Genomic DNA, 20987 nt, shown 5'->3' with positions numbered 1-20987 from the left:
GGCCTTTTCTGCTAAAGTCACTAATTCTGCCCGACGCTTTCCATTGCACGGTATTCCTCTGTCAGTTAAGATTTTTTTAAGTTCCGAAACTGATTTTTATCCATTTTGTGGTTGATGAAAAATTGAACGGAATGAATACTATAGTAATTAGTATATATATTTAGCGTCTAGTCGAATAAGATCGTGATGTCAGGCCGGTCGCTAAATGCAAAATTTTAAGATATTTATTTTTTAATAACCAAATAAAAACATAAATAAAAATTATTTTCGCGTGAAATATATTTTTTATTTATAATTCAAATGGAATCAAAACTGACCAAATTGAATAAAAAGTATTATAATCTGTACATATTACGCTGATTGGCATCGATTTCAGCATGGTGGAAATACCTACCGTACGTACCAACTCAGTATCGCGAACCTCGCGCGAGCATGACTCTGAACCGGAAGTGGTGATGACGACCCAACGGAGTGAAAATTATCTCGTCTCGCGCATTATGAGATTTTTGTTCCTATTTGGGGTAGCGAGAATTGAACACAGAGGTAGACTAGCAAATTATTTTCAATAAATTTCTGGTGTTCATGAATGAATTCTTATTTTTTGTGATGGACAAATGAATAAGAATACACTCAGTCTAATTTGATTAAATGGAACTTATAATTACTTCCCTGTTTTATTGCAAATATGAACAAAAAATCCCAAACATCTGACAGCATCCTATTACCATTATTTTTGTTTATTAACACAAACTTATATCAGGCTGAATAGCACCTTTAAAGTTTCTTGAAAAGAGGAAAGCTGTATTTGGAAGATGAAGGATAGTTTGGTTCAGTAATAATATTGGTGGGAAGGAAATATGAGGATGGAAGGAGATTATAAAGTCTGAGGGGGTGCATAGTCCCTCGTGGCAAGTCTCAAGTCAAAATCATCTTCTTTCTTCATGGTTCACCGAACTTCATCACGGAGTATATTACTCTCTTCTCTTTCCTATGAGCTTCTCATATCGCATGCATTGCATTGCTTCTTAGTCTCTCTCATTTTCTTATTTTAGAGTGAATCTCAAGTGATTCAAAATTCATAGGCCAACCTTGCTTTATATTTTTATAATATAATTGCCGGGGGGGGGGGGTATAAGGTGAGCTTCTTGACTTCTTGCAAAATAAATCCAGTATCATGTTCTAAGTAAAATCAGAGGAGTGAAATCATATTTTTTGTTGGTATTGCCAACACCAATATTTTGGAACACTGGTAAATGTATATGAGTTAAAAGAACAGCATATGATCTCCCTAATCAGTGAATGGAAATGGACATTGCCTGAAACGTTGGATATATATGTTGACAATTACGATGTGTAGAGAGAAAACGAGCCAATCAGAATGCTATTGAGGTCAGTATTGCCCTAATTATTTAGAATGCGATCGATTAGACAGCCTCAACAAAGGCGTCAATACAATGAAATTAAAATAAGAGATAAACTGCAATGAAGTGCAGCCCACTACCCTCCCCCTAAAGACTAATGGAAAACAAAAACAAATAGTATAAACCCCACTCTTCCCCATATTACCTGCTTGACCTTATAACAATTTTGAGGCGTTCACCAGATGCAGGGCTTGGAATTCCTGTCAGATATCTAGGCCTTTCTATCCCATATGCTGATGTCCGTTGAGCATCTGTTTAATACAGTTTCTATTGTCACACATATACCATCTCCTGTAATGCTTATAATAATTTATCGTGCAAAGATTGAATGTCAGAGAACCAAGAAAGAATAGGTATAGTTTGAATTCCCCATTCCTCCCCCTCTTTAGATGTGTTGGTTTATCATTGAGATGGACAAAATACCAGTGATGACAGAATCATTCTACTCCTGGTCCTATCACTAGTTAGCAGCATCACCTGGCTTGGATGTTACAGAGGTCTTATTCTATTACCTGATTTCTGAAATGATATGTTGTAGGTGGTGGTAGCGAAGAGACGCTGCTCCCCACCAGCTGCTCACACTATAAGCTGTGAAAAGTACACTCTGGTAGCCAGGTCCCAGCTTGGAGCTGACTAATTCAATTTAGCCAACAAACAAATAGCCCCCTCCTCTACGAGATGACTCCCTCCTGTTGTTTTTATGGGTGTCCTTAGGTGGTACATTTTGATTAGTGTGAAAGGAGCTAGGAAACAGACACTGCGATAAAAAGAGTATAAAATGACATTATTTCTTTCATACCAAGAGTACTACTGATTCTGCACCAATTTAAAGCTTTCCAACTCTCAGTCTGAACTACAATACCAGTCATCAAAGTTACTATTACTGCTGGTTCAGAGTGATGTTTAAAAACAGATGAAATTTCTTATAGGTTATTCCGAACTTTTGACCGTTTTTATTGATTAATTAAACAAATCAGTTCACTCAATGGTGTACATAGATCACAAAAATACCGTCAGACAGAAAACTCATCCTGATTTATCAGTTGCCTAGTATCACCACACCAGTCAATTTGACTGCGACATTAAATCATTTGATGATTGTGCTAGCTAGCATTGTATGTCAATCAAACTCAAGTGGATTGTTCAAGGATATCTTTTTTCAACAAAAAAAATCATACAAAATATTGCAAAGTAATTTGATTACACTACATAATCCAAACTCTATAAAAAACTGTAATATCATACATTGAACAAATGAAGATATCATGAAAAATTGTAAAATCAAGGTGTTATAGCTAAATCTGTAAGTTTAATAATAATAATAATAATAATAATAATACAGGTATATTTACCCAGGGAAGCCGCTTCAGTTCCGAAAACTGTTCTCCCAGCGGGCCCTGCTATTATTATTACCCCGGCTTTAGCTGGGCTGCCTAGGCGCTCAAAGCATTCAAGGAATTTCTTCCTACCGGGTACCCATTCATCTCACCTGGGTTGAGTGCAGCACAGTGTGGATAAATTTCTTGCTGAAGGAAATTACGCCGTGGCTGGGATTCGAACCCACGACCCTCTGTTTCAAAGTCCGAAGACTAATCCACTGGGCCACAACGCTCCACTATATCTAGTTTATATCTAGATCTTAAACAAAACCATCTTAGTACCAGATGGTAAGATACTATAATCCTTAATGTGGCCTTATTTTTGTTGTAGTCTTTTGCTCCACTTATGGCATCTTTCCTGGTTATATATAATTTTTCAGGAGCTGTGATACCACTGTAACAAACTCAATTTATCTGTGGCCTAACTAGGTTAGCTCGGTGTCTGTTTCTTTTTGTTTGCTACCATTCCTGGTGCTTTGGCAGAGGAGGTGGAAAATTTAATCAGCGAATAGGATGGAGCATCTATGACCAAAGGGCATGCTAAAACTATTAACAGGGCACTATATGATCAGTTTTGATATAGAGAGTGAGTAGAAGCTTTAAGTTAGATTCTCATAAATACCATGTTTATCCAATGGTAAAGGTGTACATCATTATATATATATATATATATCATTTTTTCTTCAATCCCCCCACTGTATTTTATACTGCAGTTACCATGATTATTGGATATGTTAATGTGGATAGTAAAGCAGAAATCCGAGTAAGATGTGAAAGTACTTTTTGATAAAGAAATATAGTTGCTCTTTATATTTACAGTGTTTCATTTTTATTTGATAGATTGCCTGCAACCAATAGGGTGTTTATTCTAATATTTTGATATGGGTTGATATTTTTATGAGTGAGTGATGACTGATAATGAATCCTAGTTTTTGTGAAAGATTAAAATATTACAAAATATTTTTGTAAATAAATGTGATCAATCATAACGTGCGTGCACAATCATAGAAAACAAATTCTACATCACCATGCATGTGATTTGTATGTAGCTCTGCCCACGCTGCCATAAGGACCACTACTATTCTCGGCTTATGATATCAGGGGCCTGTTGCATTATAGAAATAGTCTTACCATTTTTTTTTGCCATTTTTCAATTTGTTATTTTCAGTGGCATAATTTTGTTTGCCAGAGTTTTTTACTCCAAAAGTTTTATGCAACCAGCCCCAGATGTCATGATTCAGGGCATTTTTGCCCAATTTCGTTATTATTGTTAGTCACATGAAAGGATTTACACTAAACACCGATTCAAATTATTTCTATGACAAATGATGCAAGGTGTTATTTCTTTTTACTTGAGTCATTTAACTCCCTGATGTTTTGTCATCCCAGCAGATTTAGAATATACGCCAGAAATAGAAAGTTGGAAATCTTCAAAATGTTCCCCACTGACCGGAATTACTCTTTTATATGAAATAATTTTCAAATTCCCCTGATATATCTTGTCAGACTATTGATGGGTAGGCTATAGATAGTTTACTGTGTTATTGGGGCAGTGTTCTCATGGTTATATAATGTTTAAATTGCATTAAATAATCTATGCATCATCCATCCATATTTTATTGTTTGAAATTAAATAAATCAAATTCTTTTTGCCCAATTGATTGTTGGCCCGGCAGCCACTGTGCAGCACCACTGTGAACGCCAAGCAGGGTGGTAGCAGCAACTCCCATCTTTTTATGTCTTTTGGTCTGACGCGGTCAGGGTTTGAACTCCTGACCTCCTGGTTGTGAGACCAAGGTTCTTAGAGAAAGGATATTTTCTAATTGATTGCTTTGTGAGGAAAATTCACAGCTCTGAAGTGTGGTTATCTACATAATTACTATCATTCAAAAAGGTAGCATCCTTGAATTGCGCATGAGCTTGGAACAGAGTATGCCCAGTTGATATAATCTTAGATCAGTTGTCACAAGTGAATTCCATGCATCTAGTTTTGACCAATCAGAGGCTGAGATTCTTGACATGCAGTGTGTAATGATAAATATTTAACTCATTATGCAATATATATTATTCCCTTAAAGTGGCTTGATCTCCTTGGGGTATAAGCAATTTATGATCTTTAATATTTCAGTTTGTGAGGTAAAAGAGGGGTGCAACCATGGTGTACATGAGATCCCACATGAGTACTGAACCCCTGATTCATTAATCAAGTAAGGACTAAGTTAGGGCTACAGAATACCATCTGTGTCACTCTCTATGGGGTCCAGTTGTTTGTAGAGAGAAAAGGCACATGGGAAAAATTATCCTGGTTTAAGGTGAATATTGTGAGAAGAATCCTTTGAGAGGGTAGAGTGTAACCTTGTGAAGATTTAAGGCGATGTAGGCCTATGTGAAGAGTTTGAGAGGCAAGAGTTCAAGAGTCAAGAAGAGCACACCTGCATCTTGTCAAGAATAATTGCATGCAAGGAGGTTCTTTGAAAGGCATCATATCTTTCAAGAGGATCCATGTTTGGATAGGAAAATAATCTCTACTTTGACCTATCCATGACAACATTTAAATGCAACAAATAGCAGTGCACATATTATTTGCATGTATTCTTTTTATTAATTATGCAACACCATTGCCTTGTCGACATCCAATCAATTCGGCTGATACAATCAATCCACATTTCCTTATTATACCATTTGTGCCATGGAACCACAATTCATGTCAATTGTGAAATTTAATTTGACAAATGTTGTAACAGGGCACACATGACAGTCTACTCCTCATTTGTAGAACCAAAAGTTTGAGAAAAGTCTGTTTTTAACAAGAAAAATTTGTAAGCCTAAATTGTCACCAGTGCATGAGCAAATGAGGAACGTATGGAAGTTTGCTTGCTGATTTCACTATACTATAAAGACCCATGCATTTGGATAGTATTATCTAGAGTCTCTTGTGTATTCTCCCATCTGATTAAACTTTGATGTTGATGAAAATTAGCCCTACTTTTCCCCAAGTGCTCCCAAATACAACATTATTAATGGATAGTTTGTAGGGACATACAAAATATCTTATTTGTTTGTTTAAAAAGCAAGGGAGGGGTGATAACATGCATAGGAATAGAAGTGGAGGGAAGGAAAAGGCCATTGGATTTGAAATATGCATGAAGTTCCCCCTCCAAGACATCACTAGGGAGTTGTTACCCTTCTGTTCTAGGGTTGCAGTGTGTGAAGGCAACCATGCTAAAAGAGAATAATCAAACAGCTTGAGAAAAGCTTCTCTTCTCTTCAGGATCAACATGAGCCCTATTCTCATTTGTTTTATGTCAAATAGTCAATGTTGAATATTATTGTAGAACAAATTTCCCCTGTAGCTAGATTGATCTTCAAACACCCTTGTATGAAACAAGGTATGTGATAGTCACATATACACATTTTCGTGCACCTATCTGATATCTTCAAGCATTTAAATATTTTTGTTGCTGTTGTAATAAATGATATCAATATGATCAAAATGTGTTATTTTCTAAATTTCAGCAATCTCTTCTCAGTTCTTTTCATGCTGTGATCTAATTAATTTTCCTATGTATCACATTTACCCCCTCCCCCCCCCCCAAAAAAAAGAAAAAAAAATATCACATGGCTAACCTATGCTGAAAATTAGTATAATATTATGTGTATTAAATAATACAAAAAATTATTAAATCATGAATGATCTAACAAGAATTGCCTACAATATTGGCTAATTATTACTATTTGTTTCAAATTGGAAGTGCATTTTTGTCTCACCTGCAATGTAGCAGAGCGAGACTATAGGCACTGTCAACATTGAAATCTTAACCAAGGTTAAGTTTTGGAAATGTCATCATAACTTAGAAAGTATATGACCTAGTTCATGAAACTTGGACATAAGGGTAATCAAGTATTACTGATCATCCTGCCTGAGTTTCAGATCACATGACCAAGGTCAAAGGTCATTTAGGGTCAATGAACTTAGACCATGTTGGGGGAATCGATATCGAAATCTTTAAGGTTAAGTTTTTGAAATGTCATCATAACTTCAAAGGTATATGGACCTAGTTCATGAAACTTGGACATAAAGGGTGTTATTGTATCACTGAAGATCCTGCCTAAGTTTCAGGTCACATGACTAAGGTCAAAGGTCACTTAGGGTCAATGAACTTTGACCAAGTTGGTGGTATTTGTGGTATTGTCATCATGACTTTGAAACTTTATGGATTTTGTTCATGAAACTTAGACATAAGAGCAGTTAAGTATCCCTGAACATCCTTTACTAGTTTCAGGTCTCATGACCCAAGTCAAAGGTCATTTAGGGTCATCAAACTTTGATAATGTTGGGGGTATTTGTGGAATTGTCATCATAACTTTAAAAGTTTATCGATCTAGTTCGTGGAAACTTGGGACTTAAGAGTAACCATGTTTCCCTTAATATCTTGTCCGTGTTTCAGGTCACATGACCCAAAATCAAAGGTCATTTAGGGTCAATGAACTTTGACCTTTTTTTTTTTTTTTTGGTTGAATTGGCATCATAAGTTCATAACTTAGAAAGTTTATGGATCTACACATGTATGTAATTCATGAAGCATAATGGGTAGTCAAGTATAAATGATTGTTTTGCACATGTCTAAGGTCATATGATCATGGTCAAAGGTCACGTTGGGTAAATGGACATAGTATTTTATTATCATATGAGTGTTTTCCTTTGGGAATAATTATTAATTAGCTGTTTTCAAAGTCGGCACTGCTGCTATATATCGAATTGTGTAATGCAGTTGAGACTGCCAGAGGCATTCCACTTGTTTAAAAATTAAGTGAAATCAAATCATTACTTTCACCAATCCCTTTAATCATCAACAATCATTTAACTTAGACTGCACCTGAAAATTGTCATCTGCTCTAAGGAGATCTGATTTGGTCTGTTTGTAGAAAATTGAGTTGTCACTTTCTATCGATGCTCCCTCTCACAGGATCCGCCCAGAGACGAGGAATGTTGCATTAGTCCCATTTAAAATCAAACGTGTGTATAATTGATCTAAATGGTGGATGTTAGTAACATGCATTCATTCTTCCATGAAATTATCTGATTGTTATCTTTAATGGATAACACAAAACTAATGGTGTGAGCGATGATCACACTGCATATTCATATGATTTTCCCTATTTTTCCCATCTATGATCTTGTCTAGCCAACAAAATTCATCTTTGCAACTTGACCCCAATCATGTGTTCCATTATGTTGATGAAAGAAGTATACAAAAAGTAATGTTGGCCTTTATAAATCACGCTAGAAAATGTATTAAAATGCATTCACATAGATATTATCATTATTTTCATTCCAAATTTTCAGTCCCGCTGAATGTATGAATGGGTTATGATATTGTGTACTGATATCTGCAAATGGGAGGCTAGGCACAATCCTTACTTTATAAATGCTTGAAAATGTATTTGCACACATAGGAGCCATGAGGGAATATATTGTGCGTGGCTTGCAGGTCATAAAGATGTGAGCATGTCGTGCAAACCAAATACAAATCTCTGTAGTGCCAATGATCATCATGATTGCCCATTCTAACAGTCAAAGAGTGTAATACAAGGAGCTCACTCAAATGTATCTTGTCTGGTGATATTCTGATTTCATTATCACTTGTTCAGCATATTGACATGAAGGTGCCATCAATGCATTAGTGTGATAATTCTCTCTATGATGGGAGTCTCCAACCAACGAGTAGTTATCTCTCTTCCACCTCCACGGTTCCATAGATTTCTTTGTTTTATTTACTTAATGTGTGAGTAGTTAACATTTGAAAATCTTTTTGTTATGGACCATTTTCTCAACAGATTCACAAAGTAACTAACCCTTTTAACCAAAATTATTGAAATATTTAATTTTCCATGATTACCTCAGCAATTTAAACAAACATAACTGTAGCTCTTCACATCATGGCATCACCAAGATTGTGAGCCATATTTGTATTATTCAGCTTCATAAATTGTTCCATTATGTGTCATTTTAATTGCACATGATAGGGTGAACTCTGCATATCATCCCAAATATTGCAAACATTAGAAAACCTACACATGTATGTTCCTTGGGCTACATGACAGCATGTAACATATCATTGTACATTATTCAATATGGTTGTATAAAAATATTTTAGCATATTTTCAGTTTCACAAACCCTGTCATATTTTCATATGCTCTGTAAACATGTTTTCCATATAAAAGAAATGATCAATGATACATTATGGTAACATACAATTGCTTGAAATAGACCTTGAAATCACTCTGTATTACTTTGTCGAAAATATTCATTGTAAAATGCAATTTAAAAAAAAATGTTCTCGTCACCAGGCATGGGCACGAGTAGTTTATTATCAATGCAGTCAATTTGCAATTTACTTTGCATAATGATTAAAGGTCAAGTTCATCCCAGAAAAATGTTGATTTGAATAAATAGAGAAAAATCAAACTAGCACAACACTGAAAATTACATCAAAATCGGATGTAAAATAAGAAAGTTATGACATTTAAAATTTCGATTATTTTTCACAAAACAGTGATATGCACAACTGAGTGACATGCAAATGAGATAGTCGATGATGTCCATCACTCACTATTTCTTTTGTTTTTTATTGTTTAAATTATACAATATTTCACTTTTTACAAATTTGACAATAAGGACCAACTTGACTGAACCATATAGTATTAAACAATGCTAATTCCGCATGTCCAGGGAGGAATTAATCGTTGTTTCACTTGGCAATGAGGAGAAATTTAGAATATTTCATATTTCATATAATGAAATACAAAAGAAATAGTGAGTGGATGACGTCATCAGACTCTTCATTTGTATACAGACCAGGATGTACATAATTATAACTGTTTTGTGAAATTAAGGGAAACTTTAAAATGTCATAACTTTCTTATTTTACCTCCGATTTTGATGAAATTTTCAGTGTTATGTTTGTTGGATTTTTCTCTTTGTATTCAAATCAACTTTTTGTTAGAGTGGACTTGTCCTTTAATGTTTCATTACCATAATTCTTTAATAATCTCTTGTCTAAAATATGAAAAGGCAAATGTTTTTTTTCTTCTAAATTTGACATATTAAAATGTCAGGCATTGTCTAAATGGTCAAATTCTCAATTTTTTCATATTAATGAAATAATTTATTTCTGATTGGGAAAATGAGAATGTATCACTGAAAAACATTCAAGCTTCAACCCATCCCCATCAGAAAAGAAAAAAAACTATCAACTTCAATGACCCTACATTTCATTTGTTGTCCCCTTGCATCCCAATGAAATCTAAAACTTGAAAAATTAAGTCTCGGGCCTCTTTGTGAAGTGTGCAATTGCAGCTTTGGTCAACAAAATGGCTGCACCTCGAGAAGGTAATTCAAAAGCAGCTCAAACACAACTGTATTATGTGTCCTGGTTTAGGGGGGTAGGTAGGGGAAGAGGTGTAAAAAATGCAATTAATTGTCCTCTTCAGAATTACTAAGGGTTCTAAAGTACAGCTACCCTTTGCCTTATACTGAACTTTGTGTCAATTTCCAACAGAAACAACATCTATCGGGATGGGCATAAGAAAATAGAATTTATTTCAATGGAAAGAATACTTGGATAAAGAGTGTTTGTGTTAGCATAGACATACATTTTGTATGGTTATTTTGAATTGCTAGCATAATTTAGATTCACTGATATTTTCACTCTCTCAAACAATAGTTCTTAGTTGTGTGAAATTAATCTTGAAAATTGCATTATTTATTTTGCATTTTCAAAAAAAGGATAGATTGAGTCAGCATTTGCTGGTCGTCATCGGGGGGGGGGGGGGGGGGGGGCTTTATAAACAATACATTAAAACATTTCATAAATACATTAAAATTTACTAATTGAACATAATAATTTTTTAATAATACAAATCATAGACAAAAGAAAGGACACTGAATATCGGTAAATACAATTAAATACTAACACTATTAAAAAAAAATAACAGGCCTTACATAAAAAATGCCTTAAAGTTTGTACCAAAATAATTCTTTTAAAGGCATGTTCAAACTCTACAAATATAAAAACATGTAGACAATATGAATAATGATAATACTAAAAAATTCATTGGTGAAGCAGACAGAAATTGTGAGAATAAAAAGTAAAGTACATTTATTTTATATTGATATCATTTTAAGAAGTTTAAATGGAATTTGTTTTCTATCATTCCCTATTTTGTGATATTTGCCGGGATAGAGATTGATGCTGTATTAGAATGCTGTTCGTTTAGGTTACCGACATGCCCTCCTATTTACAATCTGTAATCAAGGGTTAGGTTTTCCATAGTCACATTGGGTGTCAAGAGAAGAGCTTGAATCTGATTGATTTAGCCTGGGGCATGGAGGTGTAGCTTATTTGGTAGAAATATGTTCTTCCATCCCTTGCTAAGCTAATCTACACAGATGAAATCAACACCTTCTGCTGATGCCACACATCTCAACCAGTGTCATCATTAATTCTTCCCAATTAGTGATACTGATGATCCTTGGGTCTAGTAATATTCCTGGTTGAGCAACACTATGGAGCTGTTGTCTCTTGATAGGTTAAAGTTTTGATTTGATACTTAGTTAGATTGGGTGTCCATTCAATGACTTGAATTAAACCTTGAGATTAAATTTGTGTAATTATTCATGAAAGATAAGCCAATACAATTAACAATGAAATAAACATCCTTAATGGTACAGTACACAGCCATGCGTGATTGTTTGTTTTTGTTTTTCAAGAAGGCAGACAAGTCTCCATTACAGAACTTTCTACATTTGCATGGGAAATGGGTGGGGCTAGAGCAGATACTTAGCCCTAATCCTTTACCACATTAAGAAGAAAAATCTATCAAATGTTTGATGATATCTCATCAGGAATCCACATTACTTTTTTCAGAAGGGAGTTTGAAGTGGCCTCTCATACTCTACATGCATGAAACTCATTTAATGATTTTAACATGATATAATCCAGCCTACATTATTATATTTTAAAGGGATCAGACCACTGGACTTCACAAGATTGAAGGCCCATAATGCAGACTTTCTAAACTCTTTCCCTTTTATTTGTTCTCTCTTGCTGAGAATTATAATACAACATGTAGGAATATTTGATTATACATCAAGATAATACATGTAGAAGACATGTTACTATTTTATATGAGAACTTTGATCAGCTATAGGTATCAGCTTGTACTGACCGCACAGAAACGTTGTTAGTGCTAACAATGCTCTAACAGAGGCCCTGTTACAACCAGTAATGTTGCAGCGACGCCTAATGTTACAACAATGCATTAATACACATTGTAATAAATGTTTTAGAATTCACAATTTGAAAGATGTGACTGGGCGTACTAGGCTAACAATGTTTCTGTGCTGCTAGCACTGGTTGACACTGTACTTCTGTCTTCGATACTTTGGTTTTTGGCTGTACATGACAACACTGTAACTCTTTTAGTGTTCTCTTGCATATCTAAGATAAGAACAACCATGAAAATTATGGTTCCTTTTGAAATAATTTTACATTCGGAATAAGATCTTTGACATAGGATTATATCCTGCACTTTTAGATACAATAGACGAACTCAAGACTTTTCTCTTGGCTGTTCTTAGATTAATTTGAGTAGCTGGATTTAACTCTATCCTTCCATTCTAGTGGACACCCTATACTCGCTGTGTTTGTTCTAACTGTACCCTACTCCCTGGATACGCTCCCTGGATACGTCTGAAATATGTGTGTGTTCTGCTGAGCTAATTTGTGACCCCCAAATGGTTACAGTAAGCTGTAACTCTATCATCTAGCTCTAGGAATGCACACTCTGGCTTGCTTTACCCAAGAGCAGTTTCAGATGCAGGAGCTATTATGTTTGCAGGTGTACAGTTCGTAGCAATGATCATCAACTTTGGGAGTAGATAAATCGTCTTTACAGTGAATGGACTCAAAACCTTTAGAACCGCCATTTTGGTCCTGTACAATTGGTGATTCCAGTATATAATTGGTCAGTTATTCACTTGTGAGTTGATATGTGCCATTTTGAATTATATTTTTCCAATATTGAATAACGCATTAAAACGTGATTCTCATCTCTTTTTTTTTTCAAACAGATTAAGCACTCGACATAGATTATTACAACCTACAGTGTGAGAGATAAAGAGGAGGCTGCTGTTTTAGAGCTGAATTTTTCCCCTGTACCATCGCTGTCACAACAACCACTTCACCCTCCCTCCAGCACACCCCAGAGGACGGAGGCCCCCCTCTCCCTCCTTTGCACTCCATTCCTCCGAAACGGACCCTTTGAGCAGGTAAACTGGCCCTGCCATTAGGCCTCGTTTACAGCCCCTTCCCCAGTCCACAGCAGTGGATACCCTACCAGACACCACCACCACCACAACCACCACCACCACTTCCCCCGATACATTGTAATCTTGCCGAGATGACGACCAATGAGAAGCAGCAGCAGCAACAGCAGGGAGGAGGTGTTTCTCCTAATGTCACCCTCACCATCAGACTTGTCATGCAGGGAAAGGTTAGTCCCAATATCCATTTTACGTATAAAAATGAACATCTTCAAACTTACCACATGTAAGTTTTTGTTAGAGCAAGCAATGGCCTGTAGGAATGAGCATACGATAGGGAAGGTGGATGGTCAGTCGGCTGGTCCGATTTGTGGATCAAGCTACTTCCTTAATTTCGGCGAAATGCTGATGAGACTTGGCACATACATTGGTCATGGAATAAAGATGTGTGAGACAAGTGTTGAATATGCCAGATACTGCTTTTCCATGGTAACTGCATATGATGGTAATAAATCAGAAAAATCTTGCTGAGTGAACTACTTCTTCAGGCCATCGTGATAGGACAGGGGTATTAATCACATTCCGAGTGCTTTCCCCATTGTATTCTTACTTCTTAACATGCTGCAAACAGTCTTGATAGTAACAAAGGAACACTAAAAGAGTCTCTGTGAAAGTTTGAAATTCCAGGTACATTCTTAAAAAGAACTGCATTATTATTATTATTATTATATCTAATAGAACATAGACCTAGTAGGATTGGACTTAGTAGGTCCATGATCAAACATACTGATCAAACATGTCATGTTAATAGTTGTGACCCTGATTGTTGGCAAATGATGTAAATAACTTGCTGTCTAGAATTCATTGAGCCTTTTAGAAGGCTGTAGCAAGTCTGCTGCTAAATACTAACACTTTGTTTAATATTAGCATTCAACAAACTTTGCCAAATTGCTTGCTGAATATGTGCCAAACAATCATATAACTTTGTGATTATTTTCACATGAGGGATGGTGATGAGTTTCTAGCATACTTATTAAAAACACCATCAGCATAAATTTCGCCCCTTTTGATTTCTGACCCTGCTTCAGTGTTTTTTCATCTTTGTTAAATTTGCCTACTTTTTTGCTCTTTTGTCTTCATTCTCTTTCTTTTTCCCCTCTAAAAGTGGAGCCCTGAACATGTGTCACCCCCCCCCCATATTTGCCTTTGTGAAGTTTAGGAGATCCATATAAGTTCAATACATTTAGTGTAAACTATTATTACTGTAAATGCTTTCTAGTATTGATAGAGGCATATATAATCTTCAGTATGATGTTTTAGGTTCAACATTCCTAATGTGACATTTTGTGTCCTTGAGCAAGACATTATTTTGATCTGAATTTGTTCTTCTCCACTGAGATGTTAAATGAGTATGGGGTTGAATGCATAGGTCAATATGATTGGATTAGCATGTGAATGGACTATGAAAAATGGTGGCAGACTGGAATGTTCCCTGTGGAATGATGAGTATTCAATGTAATGTACAGAATTGTAATTGACTCCAGTCACTAGTAATTGATACTGGGAGCACTAGATATTTGTTTTAGATTATGAAGTACTTTATGAAAAATATAGTTTACTTCTCTCCCTGTTTTTCAACTTTTTATTATTCTTTGTTTTATTATTATGCCCCAATAATAAATATATAATCTCAAATTGTAAACACTTAAATTTTTATTACTACATTGTTTTCCACTTTTTGTCTGCTATGTAATTTTAGTGGTGTTAAAGTGCTTTTACTTCCAACTCCTCCTTTTCTGAGTTCTATATCCTTGGTGATTCGTGTGATAGGATTATTGGAAGCTTTGATGTTGAATTGAAGTGCATGCTTCATATAGGTATAGTAATCAATTTGTTTCTCTTTCTGTTTTTAATTTTATTTACAGGAAGTAGGCAGCATAATTGGCAAGGTAAGTTGACTATCGTTACATGTACATCTCCATACTTCTGATATGGATGGCATAGTATGAAGCTGAAATTAAATCATCCACTTTCTGTATTTCCATTAGAGATGAATGCAAGAAAGGGTGAAGACTTCACTCTTGGTTTGATGTTATATACCTTTAGTGCCTATCTATTCAATAAGTTTATCAAGCGTGATATTGCAATGCGATCAGAGAATATTGTCAAGCTCATTTTCGAGGGTGATTACCACATCTCAGGGGCTCTGGCTTTGGTAAATTTCACTTTAATTACATCTGAAATTATCCCAGGTGTTATTTGTTTCCTTTCTCTATCCCCGTAATCAAGTGTGACACGCGCCGATGCCCGACAATCATAACATGCATTGACGAGCTAAAGTTAATCAGGGGATAGAATCTCATATTTCATTCTCAAAGAGATATTGAGAGGTAGATGGAGAGGAGATTTTTGAAAATGTCTTCAAGATGTCTTCCAGGCTCAAATACCAATACTGGAAGAGAGGAATTGTCCTTGATACATTTAATAGATGAAACCCATGGTACCTTGAAAGTGTGTGTTGAAACAATCCTTCACTCAGCAGTTCACTGAAAGCATCAACATTTGTCTTTCTCCCATTCATTAAAAGTGTTAAAAACAACGAACTTCAAACATTTGATTAATACAATTAGAATTCATTCTCACTCCAGATTTCTTTCTCTTTCAAGCTATTTCATTATCTCAAATCTAAAACTAAGTTGCTTTTAATTTTTCCAATCTTTATAAAAGATCTTAATTCACACCTGTATCAGCATATTCTTCAACCATTTTACTGTACTCATATTAACTTTCAATAGATGTAATGGTGGATTCATTACAAATTCTCAGATAAAATCCCTATAAAAGAGGCATTGGTTACATTACCTGACTAATTTCAATATGCCAATTAATTTGATAAAAAAGTAATTCTCTTTGAAAATTGAGGTAAGATTTATCAATCAGTGGTACATCTCTGAACTTCAAATCATACCATGTAGGTCTACCCCATGCAATTCACAATCTGGGTCTTGATATTATATATTTGATATAGAAAAATATACACAGTAAAAACGCTGTTTAAGATTTTATACAACGCTGTTTACTTCATGAACTTTACAGTATTTGTTTAACCGTTTAAACAATCATGTTTAAGTTATTGAAGATTAGATATTGAAAAGTAAACTTTGTTGCTTAAGATTTAAACACTTGTTTAAACTTTTTAAACAATTACTGTAAGGTTCATATAGTAAACAGCGTTGTATAATTTTTTTTTTACTGTGTAATGCAAGTGTTTCAAATTAGGTAGTGCGTAAGAGGAGTCAGTTTGGTATGGTAGCAAATATAGGATATGATATGTTCTTTTGATTATTGAGGGCGGTCATGGATTTAATTGCTTGTTTTATTTTTAATTAATCATTAGCAAGTAGTGAGAAAAAAGATTGAGACTCAAGATTACAATCAACAAAGAAATTGAATGTTTAATAAAATGAACCAAGGCTCTCTAATTTGACAGTTCTAAAACAGGAATATATATTCTCCTGACCATAAACAATATCTTTCCTGTGTTATATTCCTTTGGCACTATGCATGCTGTGAGTGAAATATAAATCCCTTTGGCTATCCCAAGAATGTTATATTCCACACCTCGCTAGTCACTGATATCTGTATTGCAATCATGACCAAAATACCAATCGGTTTATCAAATTACATATCATTAAAGAGATATGATTTAGCAGCATACAGGAAATCCTTGAATTATTCTCTCTCTGAAATAACTATGCTGAAGGAAAACAAGTCCCAATCAAAAAATGTTTTGAAACATTTTGAAAATTTCAACCATTTCATCAAAAATTCAAAGAATAAATTTTCACCTGTCAGTAAAATTTCGACAAACATAAAAACAAAGATTGATGTTGCCTTTCAAGTATTTGCTAACAGCAGATAGCTCCCTCACCTAATGGGTTTTATGTATAGCAACTCTGCAATCCAGTCCTCTGTATTTTTGGTCACTGGAATGAGACATACTCTAAAAGGAACTATCAATTCTCCCTATGTTGAAAATGCTTGTGCATTTATGTTACATTCATGCTCTAAATGCATTTCAAATGCATTTTAGGACAGTTTGGTGACCAAGCAGCTTTCCATGTATTTGGTACTACTATGCTGTGTTGTTGATATTGCATAAGTGCATGCTTTACTTTACAACAGTAGAAGACTTATGTCGCTCATTTATCAGGATTTCTGATCAAAATTTGAAGAAAAAAAAATTCAAAACAAGATCACGAGCTGTTGCAAATAAGATAATTGTTATCATAAGAATGATGGAAGTAATAATCATCAATTTTTATGGTAATAGGTAATCTGTTCAATTATTAACCACACCTCAATCTGCAATGAAACTTTAGTTTAAATACCCTCAAGCTCCCTGTCATTTTCCATAGTGAACTGTGTACATGTGTGGAATGAATGGTTTGTCATAAATATAGCACAGATTGGTCTTCTAAACTTACATGATTGTGTCACTTTTCATTCCTTCTGATATCACAGAAAGGAGATACAGTCAAGGGCTTTCGAGAAAAGGTAAGTGGACAGTTTATTTAATTCACTTTATTATTTTATTTCCAGAGAAGAAAGAACAAATAAATACATGGGTAGGATTAACTATCACCATCAGAATTATCTGCATCTTGTCACCATATTTACTGTGTTTACATGCTGCCCTGGCTTGTGGTGCAGATCAGCGAGCTGGTGCAAACTCGGCTTGCGGGTTATCTTGCGTCGCATTTACACGCTGTCCCAGCTCGCAGTTCAGAATCGGCTCACGGGGCAACAACATAGATCAGAGGATAAAATTTACTTCATGAAACACGCGCTAATTGTCGGGGCAGACTTGACTTCATGTTTACACAGAGAAAATTGCCGTGTCTGCACCGGCTTGCGGGTCTGATCCTACTATTTTCGCGGAACAAAATTGCTGTGTCTGCACCGTGAGCCGGTGCAAGTTAATCGCGTGTACACTCATAAAAAAGGCGAGTCTGCATTGGCTGGCAGATCTGCACCATGAGCCGGTGCAGTATGTAAACATGGGAATTGACTTACAGGATTGTTTTCATAGAGTGTTCATAACAACAGATTTTCTGTACTGCAAAACTTTTATTATTAAAAAGGCACAAAATATTGTGGGTTGTCAAGGCATCAGAAAAAGAAAAGAAATCATCCCTTTTGCCTCTGTATTTCCTTTAAACTAGGAATTTGTGTGTAATATATATTGTTTGAGAAAAAGAATGTCACAAAGCCATAGCTTTTGTTCTATGGTCCTATAGCTATGCAAAACCACCAACATCTAGTAATACACAAAGATCACCCCTTAAACATACCTGTAACATGCACCCATCCCCCCCCCCTCCCACCCCCAAAAAGGGAATAAGAAAAAAATAATTATAAATAAATAGATAATATAAATAAAACTTATTTTTTAATTGCTTGATTTCACAATATAGGCCTAATTCTTTCTAATATTAGCACTGTAACTGATAGACTCAGAAATGGAAACTCTTGTAAGAACCCTTAGTAAATTGCTCTTTGGTGTGATTCTTTTTGATAACAAACTTGAAGCAGTTATATTATATCACATGCCATATTGAATGACTTTCATCTCCAATCGCTATTGATGATAATTGAGTGAAGTAAAATTATTTGTATCTTCTCCATCCCAACGGTTATATCCTATGAAGTTTTATAATAATTGATAGAAGAAGGATTGTAGGTGGAAGCTATTTTCCAGCTTTTTCCTTTTCATTATAATTTGATTATGAAGATCTTCTATTCATCACACCTTTAGTTTCTTGTAAAGTAACAGCAACACATATACTCACTCTCTGTCAGATACAATACCTTTATCTACCCATATTGTGTTAGCAATTGAATTATGATAAACAAGCAGAAAGAAGCAAGGGGATTAAAAGAGCTTACTCCTCTTCTCTTTTTTTTTGGTCTCGCCTGCATAGCAGAGCAAGACTATCAGGTGGTGGTGTCGTCAACATCAAATCTTAACCTAAGGTTAAGTTTTTGAAATCACATCATAACTTAGAAAGTATATGGACCTAGTTCATGAAACTTGGACATGATAGTAAACAAGTATTACTAAACACCCTGTCTTGGTTTCAGGTCATATGACCAAGGTCAAAGGTCATATAGGGTCAATGAACTTAGACCATGTTGGGGGAATCAATATTGAAATCTTAACCTAAGGTTAAGTTTTTGAAATGTCATCATAAGTTAGAAAGCATATGGACCTAGGTCATGAAACTTACACATATTTTAAAGGGTAATGAAGTATTACTGAACATCCTGCCTGAGTTTCAGGTTACATGACCAAGGTCAAAGGTCATTTAGGGTCAATGAACTTTGGCCATGTTTGAGGTATTTGTTGAATTACTATAGTAACTGAATGTTTGTAGATCTAGTTCATAAATCTTGGACATAAGAGTAATCAAGTATTGCTGGACATCCTATGCGAGTTTCAGGTCACATCACCGAGGTCAAAGGTCATTTAGGTCAATGAACTTAGGTCATATTGGGGGTATTTGTTGAATTACCATCATAACTTTGAAAGTTTATGGATTTAGTTAATAAAACTTGGACATAAGAGTAATCAAGTATTACTGAATATCCTGTGCAAGTTTCAGGTCACATTTGGCCATGAAATGTGGACATGGGGTAATCCAGTATCATTGCTCATCTTGCACAAGTCGTAGGTCACCTGATCAAGGTCAAATGTCTTTTAGGGTCAAGGAACGTAGTAGCATATTATTATATGAATGGTGTTTTTTGTGAATATTATTTTTAGAGTCATTTTCAAAGACAGCACTGCTGTTATATTGAACCGCGTAATGCAGGTGAGACTGCCAGAGGCGCTCCACTTGTTTCCTGATCAGTGTTCTTTGACATTAATAAAGGCCGTGTTTATGCTTCCACTTTTCAGGCCAGAATCAGCGTTTCCAAACGTGATTAGTCCAAAACACGGTTGCGTCCATGCTTACTTTCATTTAAACGCTGTTTCAAAACGCCGATCGTAAACTCACAAAAAGGTGCGTTTGTAAACGTCGTTTGACCAGAATCAGGCTTTCTGGGGAAGTATAAACAGAACCACGATCGTAAACGTGTTTAAATGACGTCATTTGGTACATGCTTCCGGTGAGATGAAAATCCGCTGGCTAATACAGTTGCATTGCTCCATGGTCGCATGTTACCTCCACGGAATTACCTCTCATCTCCCTTGTTACATTTGCATGTGTGATAATTGATTTAAGTAGTATCACTAGTATTACTCTTCCAATTTGTCATCACGATGAATGTTGAAGGATTTACATTTAAAAAAAACCTGGAACATGAGGAGACATCGCCAGATGCCCCTGTAGCATAAACAAATAGATGTTTTATTATTTTGTGTACTTAATATTCATTATTTTTTCTTACTATTATCCTCACCATGGTGGAAATTATATGGCTATATCAAGAAGCTCCATTCAATGACTAAAATATCGGAAATTGTTCGATGTTTATATAACAGTCGACGTACCTTCCCCATAACAACACTCGGAAAAAAAAACTTTCGAAAAAGGGCGCGCCCAATTTGACCTAGCTTTCCTACTCAACGAATGCAAAGCCAGCTGGGGATCGTGATTTCGCCTCTGAAAAGTTAAGCATAAACAGCACTCCCAGAACCACTGTACGATCGGCGTTTTGGATCGACGTTTGATAATGCTGATTCTGTCCTCGCAATGGAAGCATAAACACACCCAAAGAGATACCAACTTCTGTTTTATAAATGTTTTGTAATTCCCCCTGAGGAAAATAACTATGATATCAATGTCTAGTTT

At 35.3% G+C, this 20987-nt stretch overlaps 1 long non-coding RNA gene across 1 annotated transcript; it reads left to right on the top strand.

Moving 5' to 3' along the window:
* Positions 1–12934: 12934 nt before the first annotated feature.
* LOC129256158 (uncharacterized) lies at positions 12935–18527 on the top strand. The gene is made up of 3 exons (XR_008583935.2): positions 12935–13358; positions 15054–15077; positions 17653–18527. It is a non-coding gene; the product is annotated as an uncharacterized LOC129256158 (long non-coding RNA).
* The last annotated feature ends 2460 nt before the right edge of the window (positions 18528–20987 follow it).

The sequence above is a fragment of the Lytechinus pictus genome, chromosome 3 (assembly GCF_037042905.1).
Source record: "Lytechinus pictus isolate F3 Inbred chromosome 3, Lp3.0, whole genome shotgun sequence".
Classification (NCBI taxonomy): domain Eukaryota; kingdom Metazoa; phylum Echinodermata; class Echinoidea; order Temnopleuroida; family Toxopneustidae; genus Lytechinus; species Lytechinus pictus.
This window is presented reverse-complemented; position numbering and strand designations above follow the sequence as displayed.